Raw genomic sequence first — 21,497 nt, forward strand, 5'->3', positions numbered from 1 at the left:
TCCTGGATGTCTTGTTCCATTTGAACCTGGAAGCATGACAGTGGGTCCCTTTCCTCCAGGGCCGGCTTTAGAGCTGGTGGCGCCTGGTGTGACAATCAATTTTGGCACCCCTACGTCCCATGACCACCTCCTCTGATTCCCTCCCTACCACCCGCAAAAGTACCCCTCATCTCTCCTACCATAAGATGTTGCTAAACACAGCACACCCATGATGTCATAGCACCCCCCTCCACAGGTCAGCGCCCAGTGTGGCCGCACCAGCCGCACTGCCCTAAAGAGTCCCTTCTTTCCCCAGTATTCATTTCAGGGAAACTTGTTAATCAGGATACAGAAAATAAGTTATCAGAGTCAATAACTCTTTGTGAAATTAATATTCTGGTTGAAGATATGTATATTCCAAATATTTGAGAGTAAGAAAGAACGCAGAAAACTAAAAGGTTAAGGCAATTTTACAAACATAGATATAGTTCCCTAAACTGCACTTGCTTTCCCAAGAATTAGTTGAAAAACATACAATGGATTGCATCACATAAATTGTCCTTCATACAGTCTCCAAGAGGTAGCACTCTCCATGTTTCCTAACTGCTTTCCCGAAACATTCCTAATGACCTCAAGTCACTCACAGATCGTTAATGAAGCCTTTATTCATTTATTTATTTATTTTACTTCATTTATTTATTTGAAAGGTTTTATATAGCGCTGGCTATATAGAGCATGGCAACATAGTTACTTGTATGGTCGAGATAAACAATAGGCACAAATATGTAAGGGGAAAAGCAGGCAGGGGGAAAGATTCTGGGGAGGGGGGAGGAGCTGGGGAAGTAGACAGGTAATGAAGGCGGGTAAGAGGAGGGGAGGGTGAAGGTGTCGCGATTGCAAGCGGCGCCAATACCTTCGCGCACCACTAACCTGATCAATCCGGTCAGCAGGAACGATGGGATGAATGTCCTTTCGACTTGCCTAAACACCACACCCAGGGGTGTCTTAGAGAGCACCTTCTGAATGGGTATTGCGAGAAGCCGGAAGGGTAAGGCGCAGGAAAGAACGGAGTGAAGGATGAGGCACTCTGAGTCTGGGTCCAGGGAAACCTCTGTGGAAGGATGTACTGCAGCGGGGAAAGACAATTGACAGGTATAAGTGCCTTGTTCCCCGATAATCCCTTCTCTTCCCTGGCCTCGAGCAATCACACTTACCAAGGTTACTCTCGCTCTCACTTTAATTGGAACCGATCTGTTCCTTCTTTTCAAGAGGACTGGAGAGGTGAAGTGAAAGTTAAAAGTCACTTTCACACACAGCGCCGTAATCCTTAGAAGGCGTTTCGGTTTCTGATGCTAATAGTATTTTCCTCCGTTCGTTTGTATTCTCAATAACGCTTGAGAATACTGCGTGTGTCATATAACCAGTCGATTTAGTTTTTGCACCAGACTCTTTGGAATAATGAAAGAATAACTGGGAACTCCCGTAAAACGATAGCAATCTCTATGAACTGAAAGGGAAGAACGATCCGGTTCTTCCGTGGTATACTTGAGGTTCTCTGGAAGTTGCTCCACTTCTCTGACCACACTGACTCCTACTAGGAACTGGCTTGATGAGTCTCTGACCACGCAGGCACTTGCTCGGCGCTGACGATCTCCTCTGACCACGCAGGCACTTGCTCGGCGCTGACGATCTCCTCTGACCACGCAGGCACTTGCTCGGCGCTGGCGATTTCCTCGGAGCTAAATCCGGCGGGGAACACCATCCGCCCTACTCGAATCCACAAAAAACAATTGTCAAGCACCGAGCCTCTCCCGAGGCGGAGCTATATAGATACGACCTTCCTTCCTGTTCTCCAGGTCCGCTTGGCATTCTGGGACTTGTAGTGCAGATGGAGTGATCGTGCATTGTGACCTTTCTTATTTCCTCTCGTTGTGGCTGCGAGAGCGTTCATGACAGAAGGACACCGCATGGGAAGAGGAGGGGAAGGGCGACGGGGAACACAAACCGGTAGACGAGTCAAAGCAACGTCCAAAGTCCAGTAAGCTGTGATCCCAGGGGAAGTGGTATCGCTTCCCTATCTCAGTTGCGGGAGGCTCCCTTTACGCAGTGGACTCTCTCAGAGTTCCCTATGAGACTCCAAGGTCTACATTCTGGATCCTTCCCCAAAAAAGGAGAGGGAATGCTTTGGCAAGGGATGCCATACCATACCCCAGCTGTGAGTGGCTCCCTTGGCACAGTGGACTCTCTCAGCGGGTTCGCTGAGACTCCAGAGTATAAATATTGGATCTTTCCCCAACAAGGGGAGAAGGAGTGCTTAGTCAAAGGGCACTATGACTTCTCTATGACAGCTTCATATCTGTGATGCAGGATTTCCCTTATATACACACTAAACCCTAGTGCTTACTAGAGGAGGGAACTAGAGGCTATGGTGTGCAGGGTACCGGTAGAAGCTGTCCCGCGGTACTCAGCCCGTCCTTATACTTCTCCGAGGTAACTCGGGTACCTGATAATAATCCACACGGAAATTGAAGTGTGAGCTCTAAATCCAACTATAGAGGCTACGTTGGTACTATAGAATACTACCACCACCGGAATGCCCGAGGGGGCACCGGTAGGATTCCGCTACTATTCACCATTAGCGGCCTTATTGAAAATATCAGCCTGACTGAATGTTAATTTGAATCATCTGACCACCGACAAGACATTAGGTGACCCACCCCCTAGAAGCGCGGACGGAGGTCCAAACTTCAACAGCATCACTGGTGTCTAATCCAGACCAATTGTTGGATCACGGCCAAGGTTTTTCCCCTGCTCGCCCCCTTCCCATCACCTTTGTCCTGAAGAAGACCCGCAGCCGAGGTCCTCAATACCCCAGGAGCACTAGGGTCGAAACGTCGACGCTTACCAATGTGTATGCCTGTACCCTTTTTAGTTTAATTTCGTTCCCCCCCATTTTCATTAGCTGGGGACAGGCTCATATGATAGCGGAGGCTCTCCCGCTGTTGTTTATGTAAATATTATAATTGTATACTACAATTGTCTATTTTCCTTTTTCCTATCTGAATCACAAGAGCACCCCTTTTTCCTTCTTCACTGACTATACCCTTGATAGTCTTTTTGCGCCGTTTAAAATTGTTTTATTAAATTGTAAATAAACATGTGAATTTTTGATACAACAAGTATCCAAAGTGAGGTTTTAATCTACTGTTCTTTCCATAAGCTAAAATTGCTAAACTTTTGGGTATTGTCTATTTTTGCCAACTAACACGAACTTGAATATATCTCTCGCATTTTTTACTTGAATCAATGTATGCAGATTTAATCGCATTACCAAGAAACAAATGATATTCATATACGTTTTTGTTCAAATTAAATTCAAGGACCACCCTTCTTTATACTATTCATACCCAGGTCCTTTGATTCTGTGGGTGAACCCCATTGATTTAATGGTACAGTCAACTCTGACCTTGCCTGTCAGTTGCAAGTGGTGAGATTTCCTTGAAGTATTCTCTGTTTCACTTGGCAGCAAGCGCAAGAAGCTGCCAGGAGCCTGCCTTGCCTCACAGGGCCTGGGAAACATTCACAGGTCACTTATCACAGAAGCTGCTCGCGTTCTCAGGCATCCTCTAGTCTCTGCCATTACCTCATCATCCCACAGAGGTCTTTCCCTCTGAGGGACAGGGTCTCGCGCACCAGAGCTACAGAGAGGCGGGAGTCTCCATAGCCACTATTCATTGTGCTGGACTTCGTTTTTGCTGGATTTTTAACTCTGGGCACTTTACCACTGCTGATCAGTGGGAAAGTGCAAGTGCTCCCTGTGTATATTATGATTATGATTGGTTATCCATGAATGGCATATTTGATTTACTGATAAGTCCTTCGTAAAGTGCGGTGTGTGTGCTCAGGGCCTGTAAAACAAATGCTTCTAGTGGGCCTGCAGCACTGATTGTGCTACATGAGTAGCTCTGCAAACATGCCTTAGGCCTGCATACTCAACACTCACAATGGTGGAACCTTCGGCTAGCACCTGCACACCGTTCCCTCCAATTTCAAAATATGGTGCACTGCAACCAAATTGTCAGCTGTTGATTGATATTTCTGTTAAACAGAAAAATGTAAGAGTGAATCACTGGAAGGGGCTCCCAAACAAAAGTCCACAGTTCTTTGTTGCAGGTACATTTTCTTATTGTTTTCTAAATTATTTATTCCTTTCCATAAAACAGCCAAGGATTATAGCCAACGCGTTTCGTCCAGACCAAGCTGAAATTCATCTGGACTTTTAATCATTTATGCTCCTCCGTATATGTCCTTACATAAGGTCCTTTTAATTGATATTATATAGGCTTGAGTCAGAATGTTCCCCAACCTGGACACCTGTATCTGTGTCCAAAAGCCGCTCTAGTCTGTAAACTCCCTATCCATGACCGGCAAATAAACTGTCTCAGGCATTGCAATTGCAGTGTATGTAAGTGCAGTTTTTAAACTGCTGTGTCAACCTGGCAAGTGTACCCACTTGCAAGACCAAAACCTTCCCCTTTTCTACATGTAAGGCACCCCCAAGGAAGGCCCAAGGTAGCCCCATGGGCAGGGTGCAGTGTATGTGGAAGGCAGAACATGCACTGGTGTATTTTACATGTCCTGATAGTGAAATTTCCTTTTTCACTTTTGCAAGGACTATCTCTCTCATATGTTATCATTGGAGCTGCCTTGTAACCCCTTGCAAGTGCAACTTTCAATTTTGAAGAGATAGAGTTTTCGAGTTTGGGTTCCCCGAACTCAGAATTTTAAAACGTATCTTTCTGTGAAGGTGGTGTTTAAATTGGGTGTTTTAAACTGCCACTTTTAAAAAGTGTGCATTTTCCTGCTTTATCATTCTGTGCTTTTACCTCCCTGTGAAATCCACATCTGGTTCAGACTGACAGCTGGGCTGTTTGTGCCTTAACTCTAGACAGTCACACAAAGGGAGCTGAGGTGTTCCGTGCATATCCTGATTGCCCAGCAGTGTGTCTGGAGCCTGGCCAGGTCAATGCAGGATGAGTGCACTACAAAGACTATCCTTTGAAGTGTGCCTATTTTAAAGGCATAAAGGGGTATAAGTATTAGGCCTGTGATCGCACATTTGTAGAAACTTCTGGACTAAGAGCAGATTCTGCAAAGAAGAAGAGCTGGAGTAGCAGGCCTGCCGCTTGCTGCTTCTGTCTTGGAGAGTGAAAGGACTTGACTTTGTTTTTATCATCCTGCTTACCACAGTTTTCCAAGGGCTTGTGTATGCTTGTCTCCTGTTAAGAAGTCTCAGGACCATCAAAGTATTCACCTGCAGCCCCTGAACTCCTCTGCTGAAAGTTCTGACCTGCCAAGTTGTACCAATTCCAGATCTGGGCCCTTGGAGATGGCTTCTGCTGAAACAATAAAGAAAAGCAATGCACTGGTCTTCCTGCTGGAAGCTTGCAGTGAGGTAAAAAAAAAATGCATCTCCGTGGTGTGACCGAAGAATCGACACAGCGCCTGTTGAATGGCTCCAGAATCACAAACATCCAAGAACCTGGAGGGCCTGCTGTGCAATTGAAGATTCGACACATCACCTGCTTGTGGCTGGGAGAATCGACACAGAGCCTGTTTCGCCAAAACCGCAGTGACCCTATTGTACCTGGATTTTACATGCAATGCACCTGTGCACCAAGCCTGCATCAGCCCTGGGCTTCAGTAAGGAATGGAGGCCACATGTCCAGAGAAACAACTCATCACTTCCCCTCGCAGTAAGAAACCAATGCATCACTTACTGGCACCGGAAGGAACTGGGGTATCACCTCCTCCCACAGTAAGGAACCAACACATCAATTCCTCTGCCTACCAGTAAGGAACCGAAGCATCACCTCCCATGGAGCAATGTATCACCTTCCCTGCGGGTAAGGAATCGATGCATCACCTTCTCTGAGAATAAGGAACTGGTGCATTGCTTTGCTTTTTTGGTGCCTTATGAATGAATGAAGCTTAATTGTGCAATTAATTAAATTTGTTACAATATTCTATGAATAAACAAAGGAATATTTAAATCTCCCTCAATTTTACTAAGACTGAAAATACGTTAAAACGATTAAAATAATAGAAGAATTATTGCTAGAACTATTTTCCTGTCTAGCAGCAAGGTGCTGTACATAGGTCTTAGGAGGAGATTTATCATAGTCTCTTTTGCTTAATGGCCGACTGATTATGTTTGTGTCTCAGTTTTCAGTTTCAGTGCAGGCCGGATTGTGTCTATGAATTTCCCTAGTCGGGCCACGGTTTGAGTTGTATTAACGGAGAAGCACAGGTCTGAATCTTCTCTGCAACTTCAAAGGCCATAAAACCTACAGATGGGGAGAACCAAGTGCTCACTAACTAACTTTGGGCAGCTTCACAGCAGATGGAGCCAAGATTCACATTGGTAGCTGCTGAGTCGACAGGACACTAAGTTGTCCTGCTCGGCCCAAGTCAGATTAAAGACCATGATAGGCAGGGCAAGAAGTCTCATGTAGAGTGCTCAACGTAGGGCTGTGGTTTTCCCATAATATATGAGGTGTCCAGTGGAGAAAGATTGGCTTGGTGATGCAAACTTTCCAGATCCCTTTCAAAAGATATTCTCTTGACCTGTGTTTTCACTATTTTTCTCCAGGCTATTACTGGGATGTCTGAGTTGTGCAGATTTTGGATGTCTATATCAGCAATCTGATGGCAACTACCAACTGCACTTGCCATGGAGAACCGTCCTCTTCGAAGATCGTTTTAATTTACCTTTTTAATGACAATGCTGGGGCAAGGAAAAATCTAATATAGCATTTTAATAGATCCCCTGAGCAAGTAATGTCCGGATGGGTGAGACCCAGCTCCAGCCTCACTCTTGCTCTCCTAGCCTGGCGAGGGAGAGCTAGAACCTTTTTATAGGCCAAAAGTTGAAGGTTCATGGGGAACTTATTAAAGGCACCAGGAAAAACTAAATGGCCATAGTTGAGAGAGGGCACTCATTTTGCCTTGAGAACTTTCAGAATAGGTTCTGCTGTTGGGCTGTGAAGTTGCTGGTTGAGGCTTTTTAAAGAAAAAATAATGCCAATCCTTTTTCTTCTCAGATTTTTTCAGGTGTGCTGTAGGTTTAGCCCCTTCCGATAGCCAGAAGCCCAAATAATTGTAGCTTATGCTTGTTTTAATTTCCAGAGCACCAAGTCGCCAGTATGCAGTCTTCTTCTGTTGATACTTCCTGAAAATAAGTATCCTGGTCTTCTCCTGATACACCAGGAGTTTGATCTGCTGATGGTATCCGAATAGAGCATTTAGGGCCTTCTGTAAGCCGGTTCTCGTGTGGTCCATTATTACTCCAATATTGGAGTATATAAAGCCACACATTCCCCAGTCTTGGAGGCAATAGACTTGCCCCCTTCAGGGCTTTCCCAGGTCAGCTGTGTACAGATTAAAAAGTATAGGGGCGAGAACGCACCCTTGTTTTAGACCATTATTGGTTGGTACCTTGGTGGTAACTGATGTTTGACTAATTTTAATAGGGACTGTTAGACCTGACATCATTGGCTTGAGTCTCTCCTCCATTTTTTCTGTTTGCCTCTACTGTGTTACGATGTTTTGCTGGTATATGCTTTGGGCGCCGTGTCACTGCTGATCAGTGCCATAGCGCAAGTGCTCCCTCTGTTAAAATGATGTATCTATTGTATCCATGTTTGGCTTATTTGGTTTACTGTCAGTCCCTAGTCTAGTGCACCAGGAGTGCCAGGGCTTGTAAATACAAATGCCGCTCGTGGGCTTGCAGCACGTGTTGTGCCACCCACAGGAGCGGCCTTGTAAACGAATGTCTACGGGTCGGTCATTGCGAGACCCACGTGTAGTCCTGCACTGTCACGTCGGCTGCGCAGGTATACCTACTTGCCAGCCCCTCCAACCTTCCCTTGGCTTCATGTTAGTCACCCCTATGGTAGGCCCATGGGCAGGGTGCATTGTAAGTGTAAGGTAGGACAAGCCTGACCAAGTTGGCATGTCCTGATAGTGAAGTGCCGCCATCTTAGGGCTTCACTATTGCGAGGTAGCCTGCTCTCCGTTGGATAGAATGGGCCGCCGGGATTATTAACGCTATAATCCTAGGTGGCCCGGGGAGCATGGTGCAATGTCGAGTTTGGTATCCCTGAACTCGGGGTTTAATTACGCATCCGTTGGTGTGGATGGTCTTTGGACTCTGGGTTCGAAAATAGCACTTTTAGAAAGTGTCTATTTTCTTGACTAACCATACCTGGTCTCTGCTGGTCTTGCGTGTGTGTGACAGGAGCTGGGTGGCTCCAAGAGGTCTGGATGAGTCAGTGTGGGATGAGTGGGACATTACGTTGAGAGTAGGGGGAGAGTAGTTGTTGATAGCCTGCCTTGCCTGATACAATGCTGGCTCCACCTCCTGCCGAGCGACTGATGGCTCTGTACCTGCCATGGACGATCCTAGCCCCACCTCCTGCCAGGAGGGCGATAGCTCTGCTCCTGCCAGTGTCAATGCTGGCTCCACCTCCTGCGGGGCGTCTGAGGACCCGGCCCGGCTCAATGAATAGGCCAGGTGCTACTGCCTAGCTCCACCCACCACAGACCCAAGATGTTGGGAAACCCCCGGCATAGACAAAGGGATCAAAGACGAAAAGGGGTATAAGAGGAGGACCCCTTAACTAGGAAATCAGATCACTTCTGACAAGGAACCCTGTAACCAAGGACAAGAAGCCTGTTGATCTAAAGGACTGCCTACCCCTTCTGCCAGTGTGCTGTTGTTGGGGGAATCCTGCAGTGCTTCTTTATTTTTGCCAAGGAACCAGGAGAGAGGAACTGTGTGTGTACTCTCACGCTTGCTAAGAAAATCTCCAAGGACTGGAAGAGTGCCAGTCTCCTGCCGAAGTCACAGGGCTAAAGGACTTCACCTGCTACAAAGTGCTATCTGCTAGAAGTGTGAATCCAGCATCTCCGAAAGAACCAGCAACCACGACGATCGGACGCTGGGCCCAACCGACGCCGGCAGCAATGCCAGTGAGTAGGAGTACGGCTCTAACTCCAGAGGACCTCATGTCTGCCCCGCTGCTGATTGCATCAACCGTGTGCCCTCCGACGCCGTGAGCGCTGCTCACTCTGTGCAACTGCATCATCGACAACGCCTGCTGAGGCCTGATCGACACCGGAGACGCGACGCCGGATTGCTCGACGCCGCTGATCATCGTGTGCTTCATTTTCCTAAGGTACTGTGTTGTTAGGGGTCCGTGTGACTCCAGGCCCGGCGCAGCGCTCCTCGCGGTCGACGCCGAACCTGTGGATTATCTCTGCCCAGCGTTGTGTAGCTCCCGTGTGAGTTACCCTGTTGCTAAAGAACTGTGTTTCCAAGAAGAAGATTTGCTTGATATAAAAGACTCTTGTGCTAAAGAAGAAACTACCTTTAAACTATCCTTTTTCCTTCCCGAACGTATTTATTCCGATTGTGTACAGTTTTGCCGTTATTGTGGTCTTGTGCTAAGCCTTATATAAAAATACTTATTTTTATAATACTAGGGTGTCGTGTCCATTTGTAGTGTATTCACTGTATTACTGTATGTGGTCATAATTGCTTAACACACAGCCTCTGAGATAAGCCTGTTCTGCTCTGCCAAGCTACCAAGGGGGTGAGCAGGGGTTATCGAAGGGTGTGATCCCCTTGCCCTGACTAGAAAAGGAGTGTCCCTATTTGTCAGAAGTGTATACCTCTGCCAACTAGAGACAGCCGGTTCTAACATTGGGTGCAGCGGTGAGGATTTGGACCTTGCATTTATGACCCATGTACAGTGATTAGTGTGCGCTACATAGTGAAAGCAGACCATAACGCAGTCACAATCTGATTCGGAAGGATCCTATTTTTGTTCTCCGCTTTCCTAAAACTTGATTTTCTGAACACTGCCAGTTTAACCATGAGTGACAACGGAGTCACTGCCCCTGCTATCGTTGTTGTGGAGGAGTTCGAGAGGAGTAAGCTAAAGAAATACAAGAAAGATGAGCTGAAACACTTTTGCAACCAGTTTGAAGTTCCTACCACCGGCCTCTCGAGAAAAGATGATTTTTATAAAGCATTGCAGGCCTGGTGGGAATCGAGAAATCCCTCTGATGTGGTGGTGGTACCCACAGAGGAAGGGGATGAGGAGGTGCCAGTGAATGGACCTGTGGCCTCTCCCGGAAGCAGTGTTTCCTCCAAAGGTCTTTCCCCTGAAGAAAGAGAAGAAAGGGCGAAAGAGCGAGCTTACAACATGGAGATGGCAAGACTAAAGATAAATGGGCAGTTGGAGTTAGAAAATGCGAGAGGTAGAAGGGAAGCTGATTTAGAGATCAAAAAGTTGGAGTTTGAACGAGAGAAGTTAGCTTTGGAGCGTGAAGCCAGGTTGAGGGAACTGGATATCCAAGCTAAAAAATTAGAATTGAATCCCTCTGGTGGCAGCATTCCATCCGAGCCTGCAGAAAGTAAGTTTTACTTCCCGAAAGATGTGATCAAAGATTACAATAAGAATGAAGATATTGGTCAATGGTTTAAAGCATATGAGTTAGCATTGTTGGCCCACCAGGTCCCTGAGAAGAATTGGGGAGCGGGGTTGTGGGGTCGCTTTGTGAATGAGGGAAGAGATACCTTGTTAGACATGCCTGTTGTGGATAGGATGTCGTATACTCATATGAAAGATGCTTTAATGTTGCGACATGGTTTAACCCCCGAGCAGTACAGACAAGCTTTTAGAGAATGTAAGAAGTTGCCTGGTACGACGTGGGTTGAATATGTGTCTTATTTTTGCAGAGCCATGGATGGTTGGGTAAAGGGCAGCAAAGTGGAAAGTTATGAAGCTCTCTATGATTTGTTTGCGTGGGAGCACTTGTCTAATAACTGTTTTCCAGAGCTGCGCCAGCACCTGATTGATAGCAAGATATCTAACCCTAGAAAACTTGCTGAGGAGGCGGACCGCTGGGTCAGTACCAGGGTCCACAAGGGTCCAGTGGGAGACTCAGCCAAAGGTGGGCAGGGTCCCCAGCAGAAGAGTGGGGGGGACAAGGGTAAACAGAAGGAGTCTCAGAAAGGGCCCCAAAGTAATCCCCAAGGGAACCAAGGGAAGGGTTCCCAGCCTCCCCCTGAGAAGAAGTCAGGGGCCCCGACGGGTAAACCTGTTCATAGGGGCCCCCTAACCTGCTACGGTTGTGGGCAGGTGGGACACCGGTTTTATGACCCCCAGTGTCCCAAGAAGGATTCGAATGCACCACCGCGTGCACCCCCTCGTCAGTTGGCAAGTGTAGCCTTGGGAGGGGAGGAGATGGTTGTCCATGGTGGGAGGGGTCCCGCAGAAATGTCCCTGGTCTCGCTAGGAGACATGCAAATGGTCCCTCCACCCCCTCTGCCTAGTAACACTAGTAAATATAGGCAGTGGGTGACCATTAATGGCCAGAGAGTGGAAGCTCTCAGAGACACCGGAGAGAGTGTGACAGCTGTCAAGTGTCACTTGGTGTCCAGAGAGCAGGTGGTTCCCCACGCATTCTACCCCGTGATAGCTGCTGATAACTCCCAGAAAGAGTGTGAGGTGGCTCAGGTTTCCTTTGAATGGGGGGAGTTTCAGGTACTCTTCAAGTTGCTGTGAGGCCCGCCATGCCTGTCGACTGTCTCCTGGGCAATGATTTGGAAGACTCCCCTTGGGCTAAGGTGGAGAGAGCGGCGCACTTGAAAATGTTGGGTGTGCCAGAGTGGGTGTGTGCAACCACTCGATCCATGACAGCGAGTAAGGGTGTTGATGGGGTCCTGGAGCCTGAAAGTACGGCCCAGGACCCAGCTGTGAAGAGAAGAGGCAGGAGGCGCGGGAAACCGGCCCCCGTTGTTCCCGTGGTCCAGAAGGAGGTAGACCCTGAGGGGGATGCCCTGGAGCCCACCGGGGAACAAATTGCCGAACTGGGAGATCTACCCGAGCTGACCCACTGGCAGCAGGATGGTGGTCCCTCCAGGGAGGAATTCTGTGCGGAACAGAAAGAGTGCCCTTCTCTTGTGGGCATGAGGCAGCAGGCCTCAGCCCAATCCTCAGGTGATCAGTCAGGGTCACATTTTGTGTACTGGGAGAACGACCTCCTGTATAGCGAGCCTAAGGCTGCTGAGCCTGGGTCAGCCCGTGTGCTGGTGGTACCCCAGCGCTTCAGAGCCTTCCTACTGGGTTTGGCTCATGACGTACCGTTAGCTGGACATCTGGGGCAGGACAAGACCTATGACAGGCTTGTCACCCATTTTTATTGGCCTCAGATGCGTAGGGATGTAGACATCCATTGCAAGACTTGTCGCACTTGCCAGGCAAGTGGGAAAAGCGGAAGGAAGCAGAAGGCTCCCCTCCAACCTTTTCCGGTGGTCAGCACCCCCTTTGACCGGGTGGGTATTGACATTGTTGGGCCCCTGGACCCCAAGACAGCCCTGGGCAACAGGTTCATCCTGGTCTTGGTGGACCATGCCAAAGGGTACCCGGAAGCCATCCCTCTCAGGACAGTGACGGCCCCCGTGGTGGGACGGGCACTGATGGGTGTTTTCTCCCGGATGGGGTTCCCCAGAGAGGTGGTGTCCGACCGAGGCACCAACTTCATTTCGAACTATATGAAGTCTCTGTGGAAGGAGTGTGGGGTAACCTACAAGTTCACCACTCCTTACCACCCTCAAGGAAACGGGCTGGTTGAGAGATTCAACCGGACCCTGAAAGGCATGATTATGGGTCTTGAAGAACCAATGAGGCGGAAATGGGACGTCCTCTTGCCATGCCTGTTGTTTGCTTACCGTGAGGTGCCGCAGAAGGCTCTAGGGTTCAGCCCCTTTGAGCTCTTATACGGTCACCCGGTAAGAGGACCTTTGAGTCTGGTCAAGGAAGGCTGGGAGCAATCTCCCAGGAAACCTCCCCAGGATGTATACAGCTACATGCTGGCCTTTCAGAACCAGACTCGGCGCTTCAGAGAACTTGCTCAGGCAAATCTGGAGGCCAGCCAGGAGGAGATGAAGCAATGGTACGACCGGAATGCCACTCTGGTAGAGCTTCAGCCTGGTCAGGAAGTGTGGGTCATGTCCCCTGTGGAACCTTGTGCGCTCAAGGACAGGTGGACTGGACCGTTTAAGGTTGTGGAGAAGAAGAGCGATGTCACCTACCTGGTGGACTTGAAATCTCCCAGGAACCCCTTGCGGGTCCTGCATGTCAACCGTTTGAAGCCCCACTTAGAAAGGTCCGAAGTGGGCATGCTCCTAGCTACAGATGATGGAACGGAGGAGGAGAGTGAGCCTCTTCCTGACCTCCTGTATGCTAAAGAGCAAGACGGGTCCGTGGATGGTGTGGTCCTCTCTGACACACTGACCCTTGAGCAGAAACAGGATTGTCGCCACCTGTTGGGACAATTCCCGGATCTGTTTTCCTTGGTTCCGGGTGTCACGCATTGGTGTGTCCATGACGTTGACACCGGAGACAGCCCTCCTGTGAAGCACAAGGCTTACAGGGTGACTGACAAGGTCCGAGCGTACATTAAGGAGGAGGTCTCCAAAATGTTCGCATTGGGGGTGATTGAGTCCTCTAGCAGTCCTTGGGCCAGCCCAGTGGTCTTGGTCCCGAAGGCTGCAGCGCCTGGTGCTTCACCAGAACTCCGGTTCTGCGTGGACTACCGAGGGCTCAATTCAGTCACGAAGACTGACGCGCACCCCATCCCCAGAGCTGATGAGCTCATCGATCGGTTGGGGGCTGCCCGGTACCTTAGTACGTTTGACTTGACGTCTGGGTACTGGCAGATCGCCTTGACTGATGGGGCAAAGGAGAGGTCAGCATTCTCCACACCAGATAGGCTATACCAGTTCCGGGTGATGCCCTTTGGGATGAAGAATGCCCCCGCCACCTTCCAGAGGTTGGTCAACCAGGTCTTGGCTGGACTGGAGGAATTCAGCGCCGCCTACCTGGACGACATCGCAGTGTTCAGCGCCAGCTGGGAGGAACACTTGCGTCACCTCCAGGAAGTGTTGTTGGCCCTGCGCTGAGCAGGCCTCACAATCAAGGCCAGTAAGTGCCAGATTGGGCAGGGTTCTGTGGTGTACTTGGGGCACCAAGTAGGGAGTGGTAAGGTGGCCCCCCTGCAACCCAAGATTGATACCATCCTGGCTTGGGCACCGCCCAAAACCCAAACACAGGTGAGAGCCTTCTTAGGACTCACGGGTTATTACAGGAGGTTTGTCAAGGATTACGGTAACATTGTGCACCACTTGACTTCGCTGACTTCCAGGAAGCAGCCACGAAACGTGATCTGGACTGATGCCTGTCAAACGGCCTTTGATTTACAAAAGGGGGTGGTGATGAACAGAGTGTCTGAATTGAGCAGACCACTCTTACCCAGTCCAAAGATCAGGGCTTGATCCATCACCGTTATTTATCTCACTGCCCCATCCCAGCTCAGAATCTGGCTATATGCAAATCAGTCTGTCCCTGGCCCAGTGCATCATGGGAACAGGGCAGACTAAACTACCAAGCCAATTCTTTACCAGAAAGGAGACAAGCTACCGGGGACCGGTTTCTGGCATTTCAGCCTCTTCGGCCCGGCTTGCTTGAATCCTGATGGAGCAGTGAGAAAGGGACTCATGTCTGAGTATACCCTGCCACACCTATAGTGGCCAAAATCGATTTACAAAAGGGGGTGGTGATGAACAGAGTGTCTGAATTGAGCAGACCACTCTTACCCAGTCCAAAGATCAGGGCTTGATCCATCACCGTTATTTATCTCACTGCCCCATCCCAGCTCAGAATCTGGCTATATGCAAATCAGTCTGTCCCTGGCCCAGTGCATCATGGGAACAGGGCAGACTAAACTACCAAGCCAATTCTTTACCAGAAAGGAGACAAGCTACCGGGGACCGGTTTCTGGCATTTCAGCCTCTTCGGCCCGGCTTGCTTGAATCCTGATGGAGCAGTGAGAAAGGGACTCATGTCTGAGTATACCCTGCCACACCTATAGTGGCCAAAATCGATTTACAAAAGGGGGTGGTGATGAACAGAGTGTCTGAATTGAGCAGACCACTCTTACCCAGTCCAAAGATCAGGGCTTGATCCATCACCGTTATTTATCTCACTGCCCCATCCCAGCTCAGAATCTGGCTATATGCAAATCAGTCTGTCCCTGGCCCAGTGCATCATGGGAACAGGGCAGACTAAACTACCAAGCCAATTCTTTACCAGAAAGGAGACAAGCTACCGGGGACCGGTTTCTGGCATTTCAGCCTCTTCGGCCCGGCTTGCTTGAATCCTGATGGAGCAGTGAGAAAGGGACTCATGTCTGAGTATACCCTGCCACACCTATAGTGGCCAAAATCGATTTACAAAAGGGGGTGGTGATGAACAGAGTGTCTGAATTGAGCAGACCACTCCTACCCAGTCCAAAGATCAGGGCTTGATCCATCACCGTTATTTATCTCACTGCCCCATCCCAGCTCAGAATCTGGCTATATGCAAATCAGTCTGTCCCTGGCCCAGTGCATCATGGGAACAGGGCAGACTAAACTACCAAGCCAATTCTTTACCAGAAAGGAGACAAGCTACCGGGGACCGGTTTCTGGCATTTCAGCCTCTTCGGCCCGGCTTGCTTGAATCCTGATGGAGCAGTGAGAAAGGGACTCATGTCTGAGTATACCCTGCCACACCTATAGTGGCCAAAATCGATTTACAAAAGGGGGTGGTGATGAACAGAGTGTCTGAATTGAGCAGACCACTCTTACCCAGTCCAAAGATCAGGGCTTGATCCATCACCGTTATTTATCTCACTGCCCCATCCCAGCTCAGAATCTGGCTATATGCAAATCAGTCTGTCCATGGCCCAGTGCATCATGGGAACAGGGCAGACTAAACTACCAAGCCAATTCTTTACCAGAAAGGAGACAAGCTACCGGGGACCGGTTTCTGGCATTTCAGCCTCTTCGGCCCGGCTTGCTTGAATCCTGATGGAGCAGTGAGAAAGGGACTCATGTCTGAGTATACCCTGCCACACCTATAGTGGCCAAAATCGATTTACAAAAGGGGGTGGTGATGAACAGAGTGTCTGAATTGAGCAGACCACTCTTACCCAGTCCAAAGATCAGGGCTTGATCCATCACCGTTATTTATCTCACTGCCCCATCCCAGCTCAGAATCTGGCTATATGCAAATCAGTCTGTCCCTGGCCCAGTGCATCATGGGAACAGGGCAGACTAAACTACCAAGCCAATTCTTTACCAGAAAGGAGACAAGCTACCGGGGACCGGTTTCTGGCATTTCAGCCTCTTCGGCCCGGCTTGCTTGAATCCTGATGGAGCAGTGAGAAAGGGACTCATGTCTGAGTATACCCTGCCACACCTATAGTGGCCAAAATCGATTTACAAAAGGGGGTGGTGATGAACAGAGTGTCTGAATTGAGCAGACCACTCTTACCCAGTCCAAAGATCAGGGCTTGATCCATCACCGTTATTTATCTCACTGCCCCATCCCAGCTCAGAATCTGGCTATATGCAAATCAGTCTGTCCCTGGCCCAGTGCATCATGGGAACAGGGCAGACTAAACTACCAAGCCAATTCTTTACCAGAAAGGAGACAAGCTACCGGGGACCGGTTTCTGGCATTTCAGCCTCTTCGGCCCGGCTTGCTTGAATCCTGATGGAGCAGTGAGAAAGGGACTCATGTCTGAGTATACCCTGCCACACCTATAGTGGCCAAAATCGATTTACAAAAGGGGGTGGTGATGAACAGAGTGTCTGAATTGAGCAGACCACTCTTATCCAGTCCAAAGATCAGGGCTTGATCCATCACCGTTATTTATCTCACTGCCCCATCCCAGCTCAGAATCTGGCTATATGCAAATCAGTCTGTCCCTGGCCCAGTGCATCATGGGAACAGGGCAGACTAAACTACCAAGCCAATTCTTTACCAGAAAGGAGACAAGCTACCGGGGACCGGTTTCTGGCATTTCAGCCTCTTCGGCCCGGCTTGCTTGAATCCTGATGGAGCAGTGAGAAAGGGACTCATGTCTGAGTATACCCTGCCAAACCTATAGTGGCCAAAATCGATTTACAAAAGGGGGTGGTGATGAACAGAGTGTCTGAATTGAGCAGACCACTCTTACCCAGTCCAAAGATCAGGGCTTGATCCATCACTGTTATTTATCTCACTGCCCCATCCCAGCTCAGAATCTGGCTATATGCAAATCAGTCTGTCCCTGGCCCAGTGCATCATGGGAACAGGGCAGACTAAACTACCAAGCCAATTCTTTACCAGAAAGGAGACAAGCTACCGGGGACCGGTTTCTGGCATTTCAGCCTCTTCGGCCCGGCTTGCTTGAATCCTGATGGAGCAGTGAGAAAGGGACTCATGTCTGAGTATACCCTGCCACACCTATAGTGGCCAAAATCGATTTACAAAAGGGGGTGGTGATGAACAGAGTGTCTGAATTGAGCAGACCACTCTTACCCAGTCCAAAGATCAGGGCTTGATCCATCACCGTTATTTATCTCACTGCCCCATCCCAGCTCAGAATCTGGCTATATGCAAATCAGTCTGTCCCTGGCCCAGTGCATCATGGGAACAGGGCAGACTAAACTACCAAGCCAATTCTTTACCAGAAAGGAGACAAGCTACCGGGGACCGGTTTCTGGCATTTCAGCCTCTTCGGCCCGGCTTGCTTGAATCCTGATGGAGCAGTGAGAAAGGGACTCATGTCTGAGTATACCCTGCCACACCTATAGTGGCCAAAATCGATTTACAAAAGGGGGTGGTGATGAACAGAGTGTCTGAATTGAGCAGACCACTCTTACCCAGTCCAAAGATCAGGGCTTGATCCATCACCGTTATTTATCTCACTGCCCCATCCCAGCTCAGAATCTGGCTATATGCAAATCAGTCTGTCCCTGGCCCAGTGCATCATGGGAACAGGGCAGACTAAACTACCAAGCCAATTCTTTACCAGAAAGGAGACAAGCTACCGGGGACCGGTTTCTGGCATTTCAGCCTCTTCGGCCCGGCTTGCTTGAATCCTGATGGAGCAGTGAGAAAGGGACTCATGTCTGAGTATACCCTGCCACACCTATAGTGGCCAAAATCGATTTACAAAAGGGGGTGGTGATGAACAGAGTGTCTGAATTGAGCAGACCACTCTTACCCAGTCCAAAGATCAGGGCTTGATCCATCACCGTTATTTATCTCACTGCCCCATCCCAGCTCAGAATCTGGCTATATGCAAATCAGTCTGTCCCTGGCCCAGTGCATCATGGGAACAGGGCAGACTAAACTACCAAGCCAATTCTTTACCAGAAAGGAGACAAGCTACCGGGGACCGGTTTCTGGCATTTCAGCCTCTTCGGCCCAGCTTGCTTGAATCCTGATGGAGCAGTGAGAAAGGGACTCATGTCTGAGTATACCCTGCCAAACCTATAGTGGCCAAAATCGATTTACAAAAGGGGGTGGTGATGAACAGAGTGTCTGAATTGAGCAGACCACTCTTACCCAGTCCAAAGATCAGGGCTTGATCCATCACTGTTATTTATCTCACTGCCCCATCCCAGCTCAGAATCTGGCTATATGCAAATCAGTCTGTCCCTGGCCCAGTGCATCATGGGAACAGGGCAGACTAAACTACCAAGCCAATTCTTTACCAGAAAGGAGACAAGCTACCGGGGACCGGTTTCTGGCATTTCAGCCTCTTCGGCCCGGCTTGCTTGAATCCTGATGGAGCAGTGAGAAAGGGACTCATGTCTGAGTATACCCTGCCACACCTATAGTGGCCAAAATCGATTTACAAAAGGGGGTGGTGATGAACAGAGTGTCTGAATTGAGCAGACCACTCTTACCCAGTCCAAAGATCAGGGCTTGATCCATCACCGTTATTTATCTCACTGCCCCATCCCAGCTCAGAATCTGGCTATATGCAAATCAGTCTGTCCCTGGCCCAGTGCATCATGGGAACAGGGCAGACTAAACTACCAAGCCAATTCTTTACCAGAAAGGAGACAAGCTACCGGGGACCGGTTTCTGGCATTTCAGCCTCTTCGGCCCGGCTTGCTTGAATCCTGATGGAGCAGTGAGAAAGGGACTCATGTCTGAGTATACCCTGCCACACCTATAGTGGCCAAAATCGATTTACAAAAGGGGGTGGTGATGAACAGAGTGTCTGAATTGAGCAGACCACTCTTACCCAGTCCAAAGATCAGGGCTTGATCCATCACCGTTATTTATCTCACTGCCCCATCCCAGCTCAGAATCTGGCTATATGCAAATCAGTCTGTCCCTGGCCCAGTGCATCATGGGAACAGGGCAGACTAAACTACCAAGCCAATTCTTTACCAGAAAGGAGACAAGCTACCGGGGACCTTTGACACCCTGAAAACTGCAATGTGCACAGCACCTATACTCCAAGCACCCGACTTTTCGAAAGAATTCATTGTTCAGACGGACGCTTCAGAGCATGTCGTGGGGGCTGTTCTAGCTCAGGTGAATGAAGAGGGCCGAGACTTGCCTGTAGCCTTCATCAGTAGGAGGTTACTTCCCAGGGAAATGAGGTGGAGTGCGATAGAGAGAGAAGCATTTGCTGTGGTCTGGGCGCTGAAGAAGCTAAGACCCTACCTGTTTGGGACTCACTTCCGGGTTCAGACAGACCACAGGCCCCTCAGGTGGTTAATGCAAATGAGGGGTGAGAATCCAAAACTGTTGAGGTGGTCCATTGCTCTACAGGGGATGGACTTTACGGTGGAACACCGCCCTGGTACAGATCACGCCAATGCTGATGGTCTGTCCAGATTTTTCCGCCTTAGTGATGAGGACTCCCTAGGTTAAGGGTAGTTCTCCCCACATTTCAGCTGGAGGGGACACGTGTTAGACCTGACATCATTGGCTTGAGTCTCTCCTCCATTTTTTCTGTTTGCCTCTACTGTGTTACGATGTTTTGCTGGTATATGCTTTGGGCGCCGTGTCACTGCTGATCAGTGCCATAGCGCAAGTGCTCCCTCTGTTAAAATGATGTATCTATTGTATCCATGTTTGGCTTATTTAATTTACTGTCAGTCCCTAGTCTAGTGCACCAGGAGTGCCAGGGCTTGTAAATACAAATGCCGCTCGTGGGCTTGCAGCACGTGTTGTGCCACCCACAGGAGCGGCCTTGTAAACGAATGTCTACGGGTCGGTCATTGCGAGACCCACGTGCAGTCCTGCACTGTCACGTCGGCTGCGCAGGTATACCTACTTGCCAGCCCCTCCAACCTTCCCTTGGCTTCATGTTAGTCACCCCTATGGTAGGTCCATGGGCAGGGTGCATTGTAAGTGTAAGGTAGGACAAGCCTGACCAAGTTGGCATGTCCTGATAGTGAAGTGCCGCCATCTTAGGGCTTCACTATTGCGAGGTAGCCTGCTCTCCGTTGGATAGAATGGGCCGCCGGGATTATTAACGCTATAATCCTAGCTGGCCCGGGGAGCATGGTGCAATGTCGAGTTTGGTATCCCTGAACTCGGGGTTTAATTACGCATCCGTTGGTGTGGATGGTCTTTGGACTCTGGGTTCGAAAATAGCACTTTTAGAAAGTGTCTATTTTCTTGTCTAACCATACCTGGTCTCTGCTGGTCTTGCGTGTGTGTGACAGGAGCTGGGTGGCTCCAAGAGGTCTGGATGAGTCAGTGTGGGATGAGTGGGACATTACGTTGAGAGTAGGGGGAGAGTAGTTGTTGATAGCCTGCCTTGCCTGATACAATGCTGGCTCCACCTCCTGCCGAGCGACTGATGGCTCTGTACCTGCCATGGACGATCCTAGCCCCACCTCCTGCCAGGAGGGCGATAGCTCTGCTCCCGCCAGTGTCAATGCTGGCTCCACCTCCTGCGGGGCGTCTGAGGACCCGGCCCGGCTCAATGAATAGGCCAGGTGCTACTGCCTAGCTCCACCCACCACAGACCCAGGATGTTGGGAAACCCCCGGCATAGACAAAGGGATCAAAGATGAAAAGGGGTATAAGAGGAGGACCCCTGAACTAGGAAATCAGATCACTTCTGACAAGGAACCCTGTAACCAAGGACAAGAAGCCTGTTGATCTAAAGGACTGCCTACCCCTTCTGCCAGTGTGCTGTTGTTGGGGGAATCCTGCAGTGCTTCTTTATTTTTGCCAAGGAACCAGGAGAGAGGAACTGTGTGTGTACTCTCACGCTTGCTAAGAAAATCTCCAAGGACTGGAAGAGTGCCAGTCTCCTGCCGAAGTCACAGGGCTAAAGGACTTCACCTGCTACAAAGTGCTATCTGCTGGAAGTGTGAATCCAGCATCTCCGAAAGAACCAGCAACCACGACGATCGGACGCTGGGCCCAACCGACGCCGGCAGCAACGCCAGTGAGTAGGAGTACGGCTCTAACTCCAGAGGACCTCGTGTCTGCCCCGCTGCTGATCGCATCAACCGTGTGCCCTCCGACGCCGTGAGCGCTGCTCACTCTGTGCAACTGCATCATCGACAACGCCTGCTGAGGCCTGATCGACAC

This window comes from Lissotriton vulgaris, chromosome 10 (assembly GCF_964263255.1).
Source record: "Lissotriton vulgaris chromosome 10, aLisVul1.2, whole genome shotgun sequence".
NCBI classification, from domain to species: domain Eukaryota; kingdom Metazoa; phylum Chordata; class Amphibia; order Caudata; family Salamandridae; genus Lissotriton; species Lissotriton vulgaris.